General features: G+C 40.4%; 1 long non-coding RNA gene across 1 annotated transcript in view; it reads right to left on the minus strand.

Annotated features, from left to right (window-relative positions):
* Positions 1-1,001: 1,001 nt before the first annotated feature.
* The window catches only part of LOC125432511, a 120,411-nt gene continuing 104,087 nt past the window's right edge, over positions 1,002-17,325 (minus strand). Inside the window, exons 3-6 of the long non-coding RNA XR_007244486.1 lie at positions 15,835-15,944; positions 12,740-12,762; positions 9,421-9,511; positions 1,002-1,719 (exon numbers count right to left, since the gene is read on the minus strand). This is a non-coding gene — a long non-coding RNA (uncharacterized LOC125432511). The remainder of the gene's footprint in view (positions 1,720-9,420; positions 9,512-12,739; positions 12,763-15,834; positions 15,945-17,325) is intronic.

Consider the following 17,325-nt stretch of genomic DNA (forward strand, 5'->3'; position numbering starts at 1 on the left):
CAAAAGTTTAATCTTTAACAGTTCTGTGGAAAAAAGACCCCTGACTCATCTGTTTAAAAAAGCATAATTTTTAATTTAAAATAACACAGACAATTCTTTGAGCCTAAGATATTAACAAACAAACATGCTTTAATGATTTTAAAGGAAAAACATCTGAAAATAATTTGTAATCTCTTGGATTTTTCTACCCGAAAAACACATCACTGTGGTTATTAGAATATGTTCTTCAAGTAATCAGGTTTGTCACCAGGTTGTTGTAAAGAGCTGTATCTCTCCAGAGCACTTAAAATTGTTGTCTGGATCAGTATTTTCTTAAACTTATAGGATATTTTTTAACCCCTAAATGTTAATGGGCCTGTAGTGGTAAGGTGCCTCAATGGCAAAATGCTGCCTCTTTGTTTACAGAAAGCAAACTCTAAGTGGCAATTGGCTGTGCTTTGGTGACATTGTTTGCTATTGTACAGGTGGCCATCCATGTCCTACGAGAACAAAGTTGTACAGCTACTTTTTCTAGGTGATCTGCCAACAGAAGGGCAGCCAGTATGGGAAGCTCACTGGACCATGGTTGAATGTGGCAAAATCCTAAATAAAAATGCACTCTAAAAAGCATTGGTGAAAGGTCCTCTGTCTGAATCAGTGCCAGATGAATTAGTTGAATTTCCTACAGCTTTTATTCCACTAGGGTAAAAAGTAATTAACATCATATATTCTGCTTTTCCTTTAATGTGACACTTATGCTCTCTCTCTCTCTCTCTCTCTCTCTCTCTCTCTCTCTCTCTCACACACACACACACACACACACACACACACACACACACACACACACACACACACACACACACACACACACACACACACACACAGCACCTCCATTTCTGTCAGATAAATGAAATGGCATAAGGTGTAGACCCAGTGTTTTGGCCCTGATCTAAACTGACTTCTTCACCTGCAGCTTTTTTTTTTTAGGTAAGGTAAAGCTATAGAAATCCAGTCTTGGATTCTCTACGTTATGTATAACTTTAATTCACACAACTCCCAGAACAGTTTGTTGAGAATAGACTTAGCAAGTGTGTCAAACACCTGTGATTTTCCTCATTAGACAGCACAATGAAAGCAACCTTATTCTTTACTAAGTTATAACAACAGCAGAATACTGGATACACAGAATACTTTAATGTAACCTGAGGATTTGGGCCAGTGAAAGACCCAGACAGACACTGAGTAAATGACCATAATCTGTACAATATCTGAACAACTAAAGCCTGATGTTTCCCTCTTCCCTCCAGATAGAGTTTGACAATACTGCAGTCTCTTGACATGATCATGGTAGTTTTTCAGTGAAAGGTATCCACTTCAAGTGTTGCTTTCAAAGCCTGTGTTCCTCTTGACTGTGATTGTAAAAAGCGGGGCCACAGTTGCATTCATTGTTCAGTGAGCTTGTCCACATAGTTAAACCCACCGACAGCAATGAATGTTGATTGTGACCTTTTTTTAATGTGCGAAGCTCTGCAAGTGAAAGCAAAAAAACCCCCTTGTGTGCTGGTTTTGTGATAATCTTCAGCGAAAAGTGAGGAAGAAGAGGATGGTTAGCTGGAGGGTACAATCAACGGTCGATGGTTTTCACGTTAATCCCAAACTCACCGACAGCGTTGAATGTTCACTGAAGCAACCACAAGAACGCAGAATTCCACTGACTTCACAGGATCCATCCTGAAAGTGCTGAAATTACACGGGAAGAGGGAAAGACACACAGAGTAAGATACTTTTAATTCCATTCACTTTTGGTCCATCTTATTAAATATTGTGTATTCTTTGCATAGGCCTCTTTACTGTGAATGTCTATTTAGTTTGTTAAAAAAGTGTCAGCTTGCCTTGTGTAGAGAATGTAGGGTGTAGTTTATTTATTTATTTATTTGTTACATTTATATACCGCCCTCCCCGAAGGCTCAGGGCAATTTGAGGGAAATAGCATGTCGAAGCAAAGTATTCCATCTTTTTTATTTAAAAAAGAAACTGAACTGGGGAGGGGAGAGGAAAGTGATATAAATGAATGATACGTTCATTTAAATGTAAACTAAAATCAGAAAATCTCCAGCATTTATGTAGCACTTGGCAATGCTGTGGCAAACTACACACGATCTAATTCTGGAACTTAATTTTAGAAACTGTCCTAGATAAACCAGAACCCAGAAAAAATGGAACAATGCCAGTGATACAGATTGAAATTCTCAATCAATAAAGTAACACAACATGTAAATGCAATCCTTCAGAGTAAACTGCTCCATGTATATCTTAGCAAGGATGCCAGATGTAGCTAGCAGTCTGTTGGGATGGGGGTGCAGACAATTATGTTGGCATTTTACAAGTACACAATATTATTTCTAGTGGGAAAACAGGAAGTGACTTCATTGCTCCGGAAGATGCTCTAAGATTTGCAAACAACACAACTTTGTAAAGTCCACTGCAGTTTAAAAGGGCATAATCTAAGACAAATCAATCTGGCAATCCAATACTAAGCCCAAGAACACACAGGCATTCCCCACCTTTCCCCAGTAACCCCCCCCCCCCCAAAAAAAAATACAGTCTTGGGAACCTTCAAATGTTGACTTTTCATACTCTTCATAAATACCAAATACTTTTGGGACCAATTCACCAGTATCCTGGAAAATGCCAGGATACCATTTGTGGTGGCACCTGTCATTGGGGCGCCACCTCAATGGCCCCTGGGGCAGGTGGTTGCAGCTCTTGGCTCTCATGAATGGAAGTGAGGGACGAATTCTCACAGGCTGCCTCTCCCACATGGTACGTCAGGCTCCCCATTGTTTCAGGAACTGTCAGCCAAGTCCCTCCTCATTGATCTTTGCTGCCCTGCTTTTATCCTCCCCAAACTGCCCTCATCCCTCCAGGCTCCGGCCCACCAACCGGGGCCTCTGGGTCAGTTCTTCATTAGCCACAGTGGTTGCCTGTGCTGCCTGTGCAGCCTGAGTCCTTTCCCCTTTATATCCCCCTGAATATATGTGGCTCCCAGCAGTCCTGGGAGGTGTTTGGGGCTGGTGGGTGACTCCCGAAGGCCTCCCGGACAAGGGGTGGTGACCATCTTGAGACCCCATCCAGAGACCCAAACATATTTAAAAAATACTGATAAGTTATGTTTTTAGATGAATTTTGATGCACATCTCCGTTTTGCTCCCTGACTTGAGCTGGGATTTCTTTGTAACCCTCCCATGATCTTCTGACATGAATGCAAGAGCTGATGGAACTTCATTTCTATTTGTATGTGATAAAGTGAGTTTCGACTTAATTTCCTTCTGATTTCTTGGTTGCAATCTCCCTTTTGATTGATGATGGAGACAAGGAATAGAAACTCTTCAACAATTTCAGTTTCTTCACTGTCAACCTTCAAGTTGCGAAATTCCTCAGTAGTCATTACTTTGGTCTCTTTGATGTTCAGCTACAATCCTGCTCTGGCACTGTCTGCTTTAACCTTCACTGTTTTCTGCCAGTCATTTGGTGTTATCTGTATATTGCAAATTGTTAATGTTCCTTCCACCAGTTTTCACTCCACTTTCATCTACAACTAATCCATCTTTCCTTAAGATGTGTTCTATATATAGATTGAAAAGACAGGGAGATAAAATACATTCCTAGTTTGTCTACTGGAAACCATTCGGTTTCTTCTTATTTACAATACAACCTCTAGTGCGTCTTCCTCTTCTGAATCCAGCGTGAACATCTGCATTTCTCATTCCATATATGGTAACAGTCTTGGTTGTAAGTTTTTGAACACCACTTGTTGGTCTAATAGTTGTTAGCCTTTGACTTGTTTTTTGGAATTGGCATGTAGATTGAGTGGTTCTAGTCTGGTGACCACTGTGTTGTTTTTCATATTTGTTGGCATATTCTTGTTAAGATTTTAGCTCTATTGATTTCCCACCTACTCCTGGTCATTTGTTTCTCTCAAGTACTCTCAATGCAGCTTTCTAAAACTTTAGGTTCTTTTTCAAAAGATTTTTCTTGGAAGGAATCTCTTGTCAGTTCATCTCTTTTGTATAGTTTTTCAGTATATTGTTTCTACCTTTTCTTTATTTTGCTGTGTTATTATTTTCCATGTTGATCTTTCTGCATGCTTAGCTGTGCTTTACATTTTCTTTGATTTCCTGTGAAACAGATCTCTTGCTCATATTTCCTTCAACATGGAAGGAAATGGCTATTTTAATAGTGGCTATTTTAATAGTTTTTCTTCATCTCTACATGCAAGTTGCTAGAAAGCTGCATTTAGATTACTGATTCTGTTTTGTCTTTTTAACTTTTGCTTCTTGTCTACAACAATTTGCAGGGTTTCATCAGTCATGTTTGAGGCTTTTCATTTCTTTTGGCTACAGGAATATTCTTTATGTATTCTTCCTTGAATATATTTCTGTTTTCATCCCATAGTTTTTCAGGTTTACATTTATTTGAAATTAGTAATGCAGATCTCTTCTTTAAACGATCTTTAAACTCTTCAGTAGTGTTGTTTAGATTGCATTTTGATGTTTTTCTTCTTGATTCTAATCTCTGATATTAATCTTTCACGGTCTATACAACTATCCCCAAAGATATGCTGCAACTCACCCAGTCCTCTTATTACATTCTGAACATGTATAATCATGCCTCCTATGCTCTCGTGTCCCCCCCCCCAGCAGAATCCAACAAAACACTTGAATAGTCACTTCATGAGCTGCTGATCTTGCTTATTGTTGGCAGGGCCCATTGGTATATATATTTATTTATGTATGTTTGTACTTCATTTATACTCTACCTTTTCTCCCTCTGGGCATCCAAAGCAGCTTATATTGTCCTCTGCTTCTTTGTGTTATCTTTACAGTAACCCTGTAGAGTGAGTACTGTGAAGAGTATGTAGCCATGTAGAGTGGAGATTTAAACATGAAGCCTCCCAGATCTGAGTCTGACACTCTAAACACTACATCACATTGTTTTTCTGCAAGGTGATGATGACTAAGTAGTTTTTGAACCATATTTGAGTCTAGTAGCACCTTAAAGATCGGTAAGATTTCCAGGGGAGGGGCAGGGTAGTATTTCTCAGTTTTCAGGAGACTTACAATGCAATCCAATGTAGAGTTACTCCACTCTTAAACACTTTTATTTGAATAGGCATGAACTGGAGCAAGTCTTTTTAGGACTGCGCTGTTAGTAACCTGTCAAACTTACAATTTTTAATTGTGCATTAGATGACTAACTGGAAGGTTGTTCAAATGATCGCTGAGTTATGTATATAATTAAACAGAAATCTCAATACCTCTACATAACATCAATCTTGTGTTATTTGCATAATTACAGAACTAATTTTCTTTAATCATGTATGTTGTTTACCTTTAAATTATGAAAACACATAGCACTAGATAGTACTATTATATACATCAATCAGTTATAGCTATGACTTCTGGTTTTGAGAATGCAACTAATTGGTCAAAATAAACAGAAAACAACAAATAACCAATGTATCAGCTGTTCCATAGATGTTTCACCCTGGCTCTAATTTAAAAAATAATCTTTTTAGAGATAAAAATTTACAGACAGAAAAAAGAAAACAGAATCAAACCGTAATTACAATTAGTTCTAAAGACTATGGGAAAACAAAATTACACATATTATATTAAAAAAAAATTAAACCCAATTACCAGTAATGTTCATTATTGATATAAATTCTGTTAATCCAAAAATAGGTTTTAAAAACACTGTTGAATGGTTCCTATTATAAATTTCCAATCCTGTCTCTAAAATGAAAGGCCAAGCTGTGTATTATGTCTGTCACAGAGTGGCCACTGAAAATGGTATTCAACTAGTTTTCCTTTTCCCTGACAGGATATCTCCTCTGTATCACATATAATGTGATCCACTATCATTGCCTGCTACTTGGGGGGAGGTACAAACTTCAAGAGTATAAGACAGGTGTTAACTATTGTGGTGGTAAGGGGAGAGCTTTCTGTAAGAATGCCATTTTCAGCAGCAGTCCCTTGATAATTGGTTTTCCCCATTCTTGCTTCCAGGATGCTCATATGGAACCACAGAATCAGCTTTTTACATGGCAGTTGCAACTCTCATGTGGCAAACCTTATTATTAAGCAATTGTTCCCTGTGCAGAACTCATCAATAGAATTCTTTCGGTATGCCTTTCTTTCAGCAAAGAAAATGACGCTATTTTTTTTAGCCCACTATCCTTTTCTCATTCTGATTGCTCAAAAACTGCATTACAGCTCAGCCTTGCCTGTTCCGTATTTGCATTATGACATGTTTGATAAACCAAGTCCTTGAGTTCTACAACCTTTTGAATGTATCTCTGTGGTGTTCGCCATAATTGCAATAAAGATAGCTTCTTTGTTTATTATATCCTCTTTTCTGCATTCATTTGTCATTGGCTGTCATCTTGCTTTCCGTCCTCCCAGTTCACTGTTTTACTTCCTTGATATCAGTCAGCCAAGGGTGCCTTCTGCGTTATGACAGCATTGTTACGTTCAGCCTCCAAACAACAGAACTAGCTGCTTCTCACTTCCCTCTTTTTCTTCCAATAAAGTGTTTGAAAACTCACTACCACCACTCATTCTTCTGTTATTTGTCACCTTGAGTAAATCTGAAAATCCCAGCACTCTCCTAAACTTTCAGTTCCGTTGCATGGGTTTTACATCATACACTGGGTAGAATACACTCCGGACCCCCTCCCTCTTTCTGTCATCTGGTTTCCATCTCTCCTCTGGTCCTCTTAGAGAAACCCTGCAGGTTGGCCATGTGTGCCTGGCCTGTGCTACAAATGCCAGATTTATTTTATGTTCATTTCATATCTCCAGGCTTCTGAGAACATTCAGATTTTCTGTAACTTTTAAAATTCTTTACTTAAGGTTAGTAGGTCATAAATAAACCAAAACACTTTCCCTTGCTCTGAGCAATATAGTCATAAGCGTACATGAAATATCACTTCTAAGAAAGGAGAAACCTAACATGACTTGACAGGAGTACACAAGGAAGTGGTTCATTGTGTTGCTTGAAAGGCCATGGGGATTTCAGCTGTGGAAGTTGTCTGTTTTAGGAATAGATTAAATATCTTGTCTGATGACCTGTGCTTAATGCAAGTGGCTGTCGTTGCCAGCCCTTCCAGAGAGCGTATATGTGAAATAGAGCATCTCATCTTCCATCTCCAATCCTTGGCATCATCTTGATGGCTTGACCTAAATTGAAGATATGGGTGCCGTGTTTGCACAGAACATTTGCTTTGCTTCTAGGCCAAGTAGCATCTTGAAACTTGTTAACGATGAGGAAATGATGTGTTGTTTTTCTTTTTATATACGAGGTTGGACTGTCAAAGTCTCTTTTGTGCTTAATTTATTGTAGATAAATTAACATTGTGTTATTTAAATTGAGATACACAAATCAGATGGCCCCATAATATCCAAACCCTGGTCTGCTGTTTATTTATGAAAATGTACTAAACAGACTAGATTAACGGGCATAAAATTTATCGCTTTTCAGTCCTGTTGGTTTTTACAGGGAGGGTGAATCTGCCTTAGTCCTCCCCCATAAAATAGTTCAAGATATTTAGCTTTGGCTAGATTGGGCCCAGCTTTGTGAGAATATCTAATTATTAAAAGAGATACAGGCAACCCTTTTAAACAGAAAAAAAAGAGTGAACCATTTCAGATTAATCTTACTTTGTTAAGAGACATTTACATTGATTGCTGACATTAATTCCATTAGCACTGTTTCTCAAGGGACAAGGCCAATTAGTGCACATCTCTCCAATGCTATTGCAGGGTTTCTGCAAATCAGTTTTGCTTGATAACTGAGGTTTGATGGATTTTACATAAAGAGAAACAATGCCTTTGCAACTATTTTGTACAATTTGACTTGGAGTCTCCTCCACTTTGTTTTCTTAATGAATTATGTTAACTAAGAGAGGTTCATGAAGATGCTACGTGTGGCATCTTCCCCACTGTGCCATCTCTAAGGCGGACTCCGCACGGGCCGTATACAGCGTATGGAGCACAGCTGCAGCAGCATATTCCCCCCTCAATGGCGTTTTTCTGACTCACTAGTTTTTTGAAAAACGGTGCCGTCCACCCAGTGCCAAGTGATCGGCACCGGGTGGAAGGCAGTGTTTTCCCCATGCTGCTGCAGTTCCCCTCTTACCTCCTCTCGGCTGCCATCGCTCTGTAGAGGCCAGGGGACATGTTTCCTGGCCTCCGACCCCAGAGGTGTTGCCATGGCCACAGGGACATGTTCCTGCGGCTCTGTAGAGCGAAAGCATGTATGTCGTGTGAACATCAAGTATGCCGGTGCACTGCTGCTTGTGAGGCCTGTGCAGAATTGCCCTAACCTCTTCTATGTGACAATAAAGCAAGTATCTCAGCACCATCTTCCTGTAGGCTGTGAGAAGAGTTAGGATACACAATCGATGGTTATTGCACTCTATGCTGGGAAAAAGCCTGTGAACATAACAGTAGGGAGATGAAGAACTCACCACTGGCTGCAGTTTTGGGATGACTAGAAGGATATAGTGATATGTGTCCCAGCTCTTAGTTCCTATTCACAGAACCTAAAAGTGGTGCTGCTTATATCTGCCCACAAGACAGAGTGATGGTGTTACTCCTGCATTTCAGTATTTTCCAGGCAAGTGGAAAATATTGTTGTTATGTTTTTGGGAATCTGTAGCATGCACTGAAACTAAGAACTGTCTTATGAGTTAATCAGTCCAGCAAAGAACTCTGAGTGTGACCAGTCATGCTTGATTCCTATAAACAGAGCAGAAATTTAATGTCTCCTCCTGTTGTTTATTGCCAGCACCTCACACTCAACGGTGTCATAGCTATTTTCACCCTTTAAAAAAAGCTCTTGGACATATGGTGTCACATCCTCCTGCAATACTAAGTTCCACAAGTTATGTGTTGCTTGCTGTTGTTTTGCCTTCCTTTTTGCTATGCTAGAAAAGCCAACTTGCAACATTCCTTTGTACTGTAGCAAGACCAAGAAACAGATATCAGAATGAGGCTGTGCACACAGATGAAAAGGTTTAAACAGAAAAGCAAACTTAGCTGTGTAACTGAGTGGCTACCATTTCCTATGCCATTAATGAATTAAATCTCATCCTTGATACATGTAGGACAGCCATTAGAGGACTTCTGTTTCCCAAAATTACTGTGGGAAGTAAGCACAATATTTTTCTATTATGCCATTAATATATAGTTAGACATCACAAAATAGTTGTGCAGCTTTGTGAATACAGAGCCCTCCGGGGATGGGGCGGTATACCAAATTGAATTAATAATAATAATAATAATAATAATAATAATAATAATAATAATAATAATAATAATAATAAAAAATAATTTTTTTACCATTAAAGTATACATTCATACATGGAACAGAACTTACTGCATTTCCAGTGATCCGTTTCTGCTGGATTTGGAAAAGGTGCACCTGATTCCTGTTGCGTGCATATCAAAGGTGGTAGTTACTTTGCAACCTAGAAAAGGTTGTAGAAATTTTGCCTGATGATATTTTATTGGCATAGTAACAGTTATAATTTTGAGAAGCTGTAGCAATTTCATTTCTCATATTGCAGATATCCAGTTTATTCAGAAGGGTTTTTTTTGGATAATTTGTTTAGTATTTCAAGATTTCAATTAATAAGGGTTTTTAAAATATAGCTATTATTGCCAGCTAATAAATTGCAGAGGAAGCTTTATAAGGTTGTTAGAAGACATCTTATTAAAAACTATACATCTTAGGTTACACAAGAATACTTTTCAGTCAGTACACTTGGGGTATACAGCAGCATGTGATGGAAGCATGCGCTTTTGATCCTGCTGATACACGTGGTTGCCATTTTGTTCACTGTATACTGAAACAGTAGGGTTACCAGCTCTGAGTTTGGAAATACCTGGAGGTTTGGGGGATGGAGCCTGAGGAAGAGGGATTTGGGGACGCAAGAGACTTTAATGGGGTATAATGCCATGGAGATCATCTTCTAACACAGCCATTTTCTCCAATTGAACTGATCTCTGTCACCAGTAGATCAGCCATAATATCGGGGAGATCTCCAGCCACCACCTGGAGGTTGGCAACCTTGTGAAGCAGTAAAGTCATGTGGTGCCTTACTGATATGAAATTATGACCTTGCATATTGGGAGGATCATGAGTAGTGCCTGCTGCTTGTGTGCTGCATGGCTGGTTTACATATTGAACATGTTGGTAAGACTAATTATTTCATCAAGACCTCTGAAAACTTGAAACTCAGCAGGCACAGGTTTAGTGATGTAGGTATAGATTTTTATGGGGGGGTTGGGGGGCTCGCCCCCACCCGCACCTGGGGGTGTGGCCACGCCTCCCCAAGCCCCGTCCCCAGCCTCAGTGCTTATAAAAACAGCTCTCTGAAACCAGGGATGGCAGACTCGCCTGCCTCGCCCCTCTCACCCCACTGGCAGAGCTTCCAGCTGGCAGTTGGCAGTCCCTTCTGCCCTCTCCTCCGGGCAGAGGCGTAGCTAGGGAAAATGGAGCCTGGTGCAAAATCTGAGTTTTGCCCCCCCCCCCATGTGTGGCCACTGTGATGCTGGAATCCACCCCCAAAGAGCACCCTTTTCAATAGTGTTTAAACAAGGGAGCCCAGATTCTCCTTTTAAATCCAACTTAAAGGGAGAATTTGGGGTCCCCAGTTAAAACAACATTGAAAGTGATGCTGTTTGGGGTTGGATTATCCCCCACCCTCAAACAGCATCACTTTCAATGTTTAAACTAAGGACCTCAGATTCTCCCTTTAAATCCATGCTGAAGGGGGTGGATTTAAAAGGAGAATCTGGGGAAATTTGGGGGGTGCCTGCTGTCAGGAGTGCAATTGTTAAGCTAGCAGCACCAAACTTTCAGGGTATCTTTAGGAGACTCTCCTGATGATACACCCAGGTTTGGTGATGTTTGGTTCCGGGGGTCCACAGTTATGGACCCTCAAATGTGTAGCCCCCATGTCCTATTAGTTCCCATTGGAAACAATGGGGGATGGGGGCACCCCCTTTGGGAGTCCATAACTTTGGACCCCCTGAACCAAGCTTCACCAAACCTGGGTGGTATCAGAAGGAGTCTATTCTGATGATACCACCTTGTTTTAGTGAAGTCTGGTTCAGGTGGTCCAAAGTTATGGACCCTCCAAGGTGTAACCCTCAGCTCCTATTAGCTCCCATTGGAAACAATGCAGGATAGGACACTCCCTTTGGGAGCCCTGAACCAAACTTCATCAGACCTGGGTGGTATGATCAGGAGAGTCTCCCAACAAATCCCTGAAATTTTGCTGCTGCTAGTCTAAAAACTGCGCCCCCTGCAGGTCAGAAACTGAAAAAATACTAAAACAATGATGCGGCTGGCCTCCACGCGGGCCAGGAATTTCACAGCGCTGGCCCCGGCCTGGTGGAACACCCTCCCACCAACTGTCTGGGCCCTGCGGGACCTTGGTGAGTTCCGCAGGGCCTGTAAGACTGTGTTGTTCCACCGGGCCTTTGGAGTGTCCAGCCGCTGATATGGTGCCCCCCCCACTGCTCCTGCTTTGGCACTGGTACAACAGAGCTCCTCATATTGAGGGGCCTGCCGTCCCCCCCTTCTTGGGGTGGGTTTTTAAATTGAGCCTGGACGCCTCTTGTTTAATTTGCTAATTGTTAGCCGCTGTTTTTATGTATTTTAAGATGTTTTATTGACGGAGCCTATGTTTGTATTGTACCAGATTTGCTCCTGCTTATTGTTTATATATTATGTTGTTCACCGCCCAGAGCCCTTTGGGGATCGGGCGGTATAGAAATTGAATAAATAATAATAATAATAATAATAATAATAATAATAATAATAATAATAATAATAATAATAATAATAATTTAAAAAACACAAACAGGGGGCGGAGCTTCGGACATGTAATGTGGGGGTTTGAACCCGGGAACCCCCCCTCCCCTTACATACGTCTTTGCACAGGCTGCACTACAAGTAGACAGTTTGACCCTTGGATTCTTTTCTGAGACAGGAATTGAAAAGACAAGATGCTCAAAAAGGGATCAATGTTTGATCTTAATCATCAAATGAGAATTTGTGAAATTGTTGAGGGGCGCAAGAGTTCCTGGAGAAGTGCCCCCAGATCAAGATTGATTTGTGTATTGTCTCAGATGTGCAGTATAATGTCTCAAATGTCTTGCAATACACTACACGTGTGCCAGGCCCAGGCCAAACTTTCAGAAAACACAGCACATTATGTAATGTGGCTTGTGCTTAATTTATGTTGTATGTACTGCCTGTGAAACAAAAGATGCAGATAATGGATCTGTTTCCAAATGCCTGCCTTGGTGATGCATGCACAGCTTGATTCAAAAAGCTAGATCTTAAATGCACCCTCAGCACAGCTACTGCTGTGACTGCGTTGAAAGTTTTTGGAACGAAATGTCATCCAGTGCATGTTAAAGCTGAACTGATTGCAAATATTTCTGATTGTATGTCTAAGGTCATGTTTAATATTAAGAAAACACCCTGCTGCTGAAAAAAGATGGAATGGTTTCAGACAGGAAAGCCCTGTATCTTGCAGAGAATGTAATAAGAGTGACACATGCTGTGGTGCTCATCAAGAATTCTTCTAGATGTTCATTTCCACAAAATGTTGTGCTGTATTCTTTTGCATCCCATGTAAATACAGTTATTGGAAATATATCCATAGCTGTTCAGCACTCACCATTTACAATTTAAGTTCTTCATCTGTGAAGAGAAGAAAAAACACAATGAGGGAGACAGCCACTGATGCAGTAAAGCCACTCAAATTCTATCTAACCATTTAAACTTGTTCCCAAGTTAAAAAATGGTGAGTTGGCAGACATAATGGGTTGGATCCTTTGGTTTTTGTCTGCCTGCTTATACAGTGCTCTTTACTGTGCTTATGGAACACCAATGTATCTCAAAGAATAAAAAGGGTGCCAGAGGAATATGATCCACAACAGAGCGCAGGGACTGCACAGAAAAAAGAAGGCGCTGGCTCCAAATTGAGGTGTCATCTCTCTCTATGTATGCCATACGCGCACAGTATCAATAATGCACTTTGTTTAATGCCGTTAAGGAAACTACCTTCTAGCTGCTTTTGGGTTCATATATTTCAGGAGAGATGCTTTTCACAGCTGTGCCCAACATAGACCACAGCACAAGATCAGGCATTTTAACTGAACTGAACCCCTCTGAACAGGCCAGCTGAAATTCATTGGCTGGCATAAAGATTGAGGCATTGCCAAGTCACCAAAAGATTATGCAGTGAATGGTAGTTGACTACAAAAACCCAGTCTGGGTGGCCATCTCTTTCAGAATTTGGAGAATGCTGATCTAGTGTAAGGTCTGACATACTGAATGGTCTTGGTTTTTGTAAAGTTCAGTACTATTAATTGTTTTGAACTGGTGAATCTGCTCCGTACTGATACTGTTAAAATATTTTAGGAATATGCTAAGATGGTTTTCTTGTCACTCATATACAGCCAGTCTTCAGGGGTTCTAGAAGACTCATAGGGGCTTTGGAAAAAGATTACTCCTGCCTTTCTCTCACACATTGAAAGAAATGGAGCTGGGGGAGAAGGCACTCTTCAATCCAAAGTCTCTTTTGTGATCTGTAATCACTCACTCTGGTTATCTGAAAAAATATAGCAAATGCTTTCTTGCTTCAGGATTTAAAATAAAATAAAGGGTTAAAATGAGAAATTAAGCATTGCTGGAGGGGTTTTTAGTTGTTGCTGAAGTGCTGAGATGACAGGCATCATGCTGGATGTGAAGATGAGATTTAAGATGACTTCTTGGGCTGTTAAAAACAATCCAGGCCCAAGGCGCTTCGTATCATCAGTCCCCAACTCTGAGGCTCATGGGTGACTAACGGCCAAACTATTTTTTCCCATAGGAAAGCTCAGTTAAACACATTGTTTATTTTGGCACAGAATATTACAATCTACAAGTTTTTCATATTTGGGGACAATCACCGGTGAATAAACTTAATACTTACATTTCTGTCCGCTTGGGATTGGAATCATTGTAACAGAAAGCAGAAAGCACCCTTTCACAAATTCATCATTCTTGTCATTCATTATGGATATGAGACAGTCTACTCTGGAAACTGTCCCTGTCAGAAGAATGAGTTACAGTGTACATGTCTGTGTTTTCATTTACATTACAATGGGATGCATCCAACCATCCTTGTAGGTTGTTGAGAGGGATGTTTCTGCTTTTTCCTTCTGACACACTCCATTGAGCCCTCTGAAGTTATGTTTCTGGCAATCAACAGACTCTCAAAAACATCAATGGTGGCAAAGTAGGATTTTTTGGGGGGGAGGGAGGGGTGTCAGTGGAAATTACTATCATCTCTTCCGAAGACTTAGAACTATATGGATCTAGATTCCCCAGACCGAATGCACTTTCCCTGCAATCACATAGCAAGCAGCTGTGGGGGCAGGTATTTTTTAAGTTCTCAGGAGGTTGTTTGTGCTTGGGATGATGGTGCGGAGGGGGAAAGCACTGCTGGTTGTCCCCCACATCATTTTCCCAAGCGAAGTATTCTGGGTACATGAAACACCAAAGATGGAGAAGTTATTCTTCTTGGCTGTTTTGGCATGGGATAATTTTTTATTTTATTTATTTATAGCACTGACAGGGAAGGCAGGATCCTCTCCTCTCAATTGGGCTCCTGGGGACATAAAATGCCTTTTGCTGCAAGTGCTGTGTGACTGTAGGGTGATGTGTTGGGTCCTGTAACACCACCCTAAATGTTCAGGAATGCATAGTGTGAGATTTGCCACTGTCACTGATAAAAGTATGCTATATAATGCATTCTTACAAATGAATGAAATAGAAAAAAGCATGCATATTATTTGGCTTCATATGCTTGTTAATGGTAAGACTGTTAATGGCAGCATATTCTACCCCTTTACATGCTCACCACAATTTCCCTTATTCCAGATTTAGATTATAAATTGTGTGGGACAGGACCTGCCATCTTGTACTCTGGAACTCAGTGAGCACATAACAATTATGATATTCGAACTTAATTTCTCACTTTTGCTTTTAAGAATTCCAATAAATTGTTTTGATAGGTATGAAAAACGATGTATTGAGCTGCATTCCATACTAATTAGCATATTTATTATTTGTTTAAAAGATTTATTTTCTGTTTTCTTCAGAATTTGCCTCGGGCAATATGAGCAGCTTTAAATTATCCCAACTAACTATACTGATAGAACTGGTTTAAAATTGCAGTCTTACTTTGTGTATCAGAAACAGAATCAGCTATTAATCCTTCGGCTAAACATGTTGGATTTGGTGCTTTATCTCTTACTCTCTCTTTCACACTCTCTCACACTCACTCTCTCGCTCTACTAAGAACTGTCATAGGAAAGAGGAGGAATCAACATAAAATACTGGTCATTTATAAATATTTGCTTAGTCTAATATTAAAATAATTTTTAAGTATATAAAGGATGGAAAACATTGCAAGTGCTGGGGTGTTGCGGGGTTTCCGGGCTGTATGGCCCTGTTCCAGTAGCATTTTCTCCTGACGTTTTGCCTGCATCTGTGCCTGAAGAAGCCAGCCACAGATACAGGTGAAACGTCAGGAGAAAATGCTACTGGAATATGGCCATTCATCCCGGAAACCTCACAACACCCCTGTAATTCTGGCCATGAAAGCCTTCGACAATACATTGCAAATGTTCATTGTTCAGCTGCAATACTATGAATACAATACAGAGCTTATACTTCTTAGCATCTAGTAAGAATTTCACCTTTATGTTGCAGGTAGAGACATACCTTCTCCATGTTCCTGATGCCTCCATTAATATTTATCCCATTTCATGGCCTATAGGTCTTGAAAATCCTCTTGAACTACACCTTGGTGGTATTGAAGGTTGGCTGATAGTCTGTAATATTAAGAGTGCTTTGTTAGATGAATCTTATTGTAATAGCAACAAAAGGTCTACACAGTCATTGACAAATTTTATATGTCACTGGCTCATTCCACACACGCAAAATAATGCACTTTCAAGCTGCTTTCACAACTGTTTTTGCCATTCCGCACAGCTTCAAAGAGCCCTGAAAGCAGCTTGAAAGTGCATTATTCTGCGTGTGCGGAATGAGCCACTGGCTCTATTCAGGTCAAATAAGTATGCAGTCATGGGATGCAGTCATCCATCAATCTCTGGACTCAAGGATTGTGGATCCTTTATCTCCCAGAAGTAATGTTTTCTAACCCTGTGAAGGTCGATTCCCAGGGTTTCAAGACTTGTAAGGAGCGTGGTAATGGTTCCTTTTACTCCTTCTACAGGTTAAGTTGCTGTGGGTTTTTTGTTTGCAGTCATCTCATGGTGGTCAGCCAAATGAGAGACCCTGTTAATAGTACAAGAAGAACACCTAGGAAATCAAGTCTACCACATTTGGTTACTTGTGACTGACATTAGAGGCTTCAAACAGTTTGTTTTTAGAGCAGCTCCTGTATAACCCTAAAAAGGGAGGTTCCTTTTAGGGGTCCTATGGGCAATGGGCCAACTTGACCATGTTGATCATTTTCCCAAGAGGTTGGTAGTGGGCAGGAACAGTGGCTTGGTCCTAAACCTAAGTGTCTGTCCTTGTTTACCCTTAAGGGATGAATAGGGGATTGCTGTCAGCAGTCGAGTAATCAGCTACCTATTTGTCTCCAGCTTAAGCTACAGCAAGACCTCAAGAACCTATAATCAATAACATTGTGTTCTGATTTTCACTATTCTAGTGTTTCTGTGTAGTTATCTCCTTCCATTTCAGGCTTTCCCCCATGCTAGACACCATGTATGCCTGCAAGCAAGCACACCTAAGCATTCTGCAAAGTGGAATTACTGTATCTGTAGTCACTAGAATGTACTCTGTAATAAGAGTACTAGTTAGTTTTAGAGTTGGAACTGTTTTGACAGATTTATCATAGTTGTGCCGACATTCAGAACTATTTCATGTTTCCTTTACTCTGTGAGCTACTTTCTGTGGTGGAAAGATGCATCGCCTTGTCACGAACATATCATGTGCTGTGGTAAATGGCTTCACATGATTTTTTATGACCTAGGAAAATCAATATTTTGAATGGAGTGCTTGTGTTGCAGTATGTGATCAGTGTGATGGAAAGGTTCAATGGCTGAATTCAGACTAGGGGTCCTGTGTTTCAAATTTCTCCTCAGCTTTGTCAAGAGATGGACCGATCATTATCTCTGTGTCAAAACTGTCTCAGATCGTTCTCGTAAGAATAGAAGGGAAAGGGGAAGACCAGATAGGCTGACG

Source organism: Sphaerodactylus townsendi, linkage group LG05 (assembly GCF_021028975.2).
Source record: "Sphaerodactylus townsendi isolate TG3544 linkage group LG05, MPM_Stown_v2.3, whole genome shotgun sequence".
Classification (NCBI taxonomy): Eukaryota; Metazoa; Chordata; class Lepidosauria; order Squamata; family Sphaerodactylidae; genus Sphaerodactylus; species Sphaerodactylus townsendi.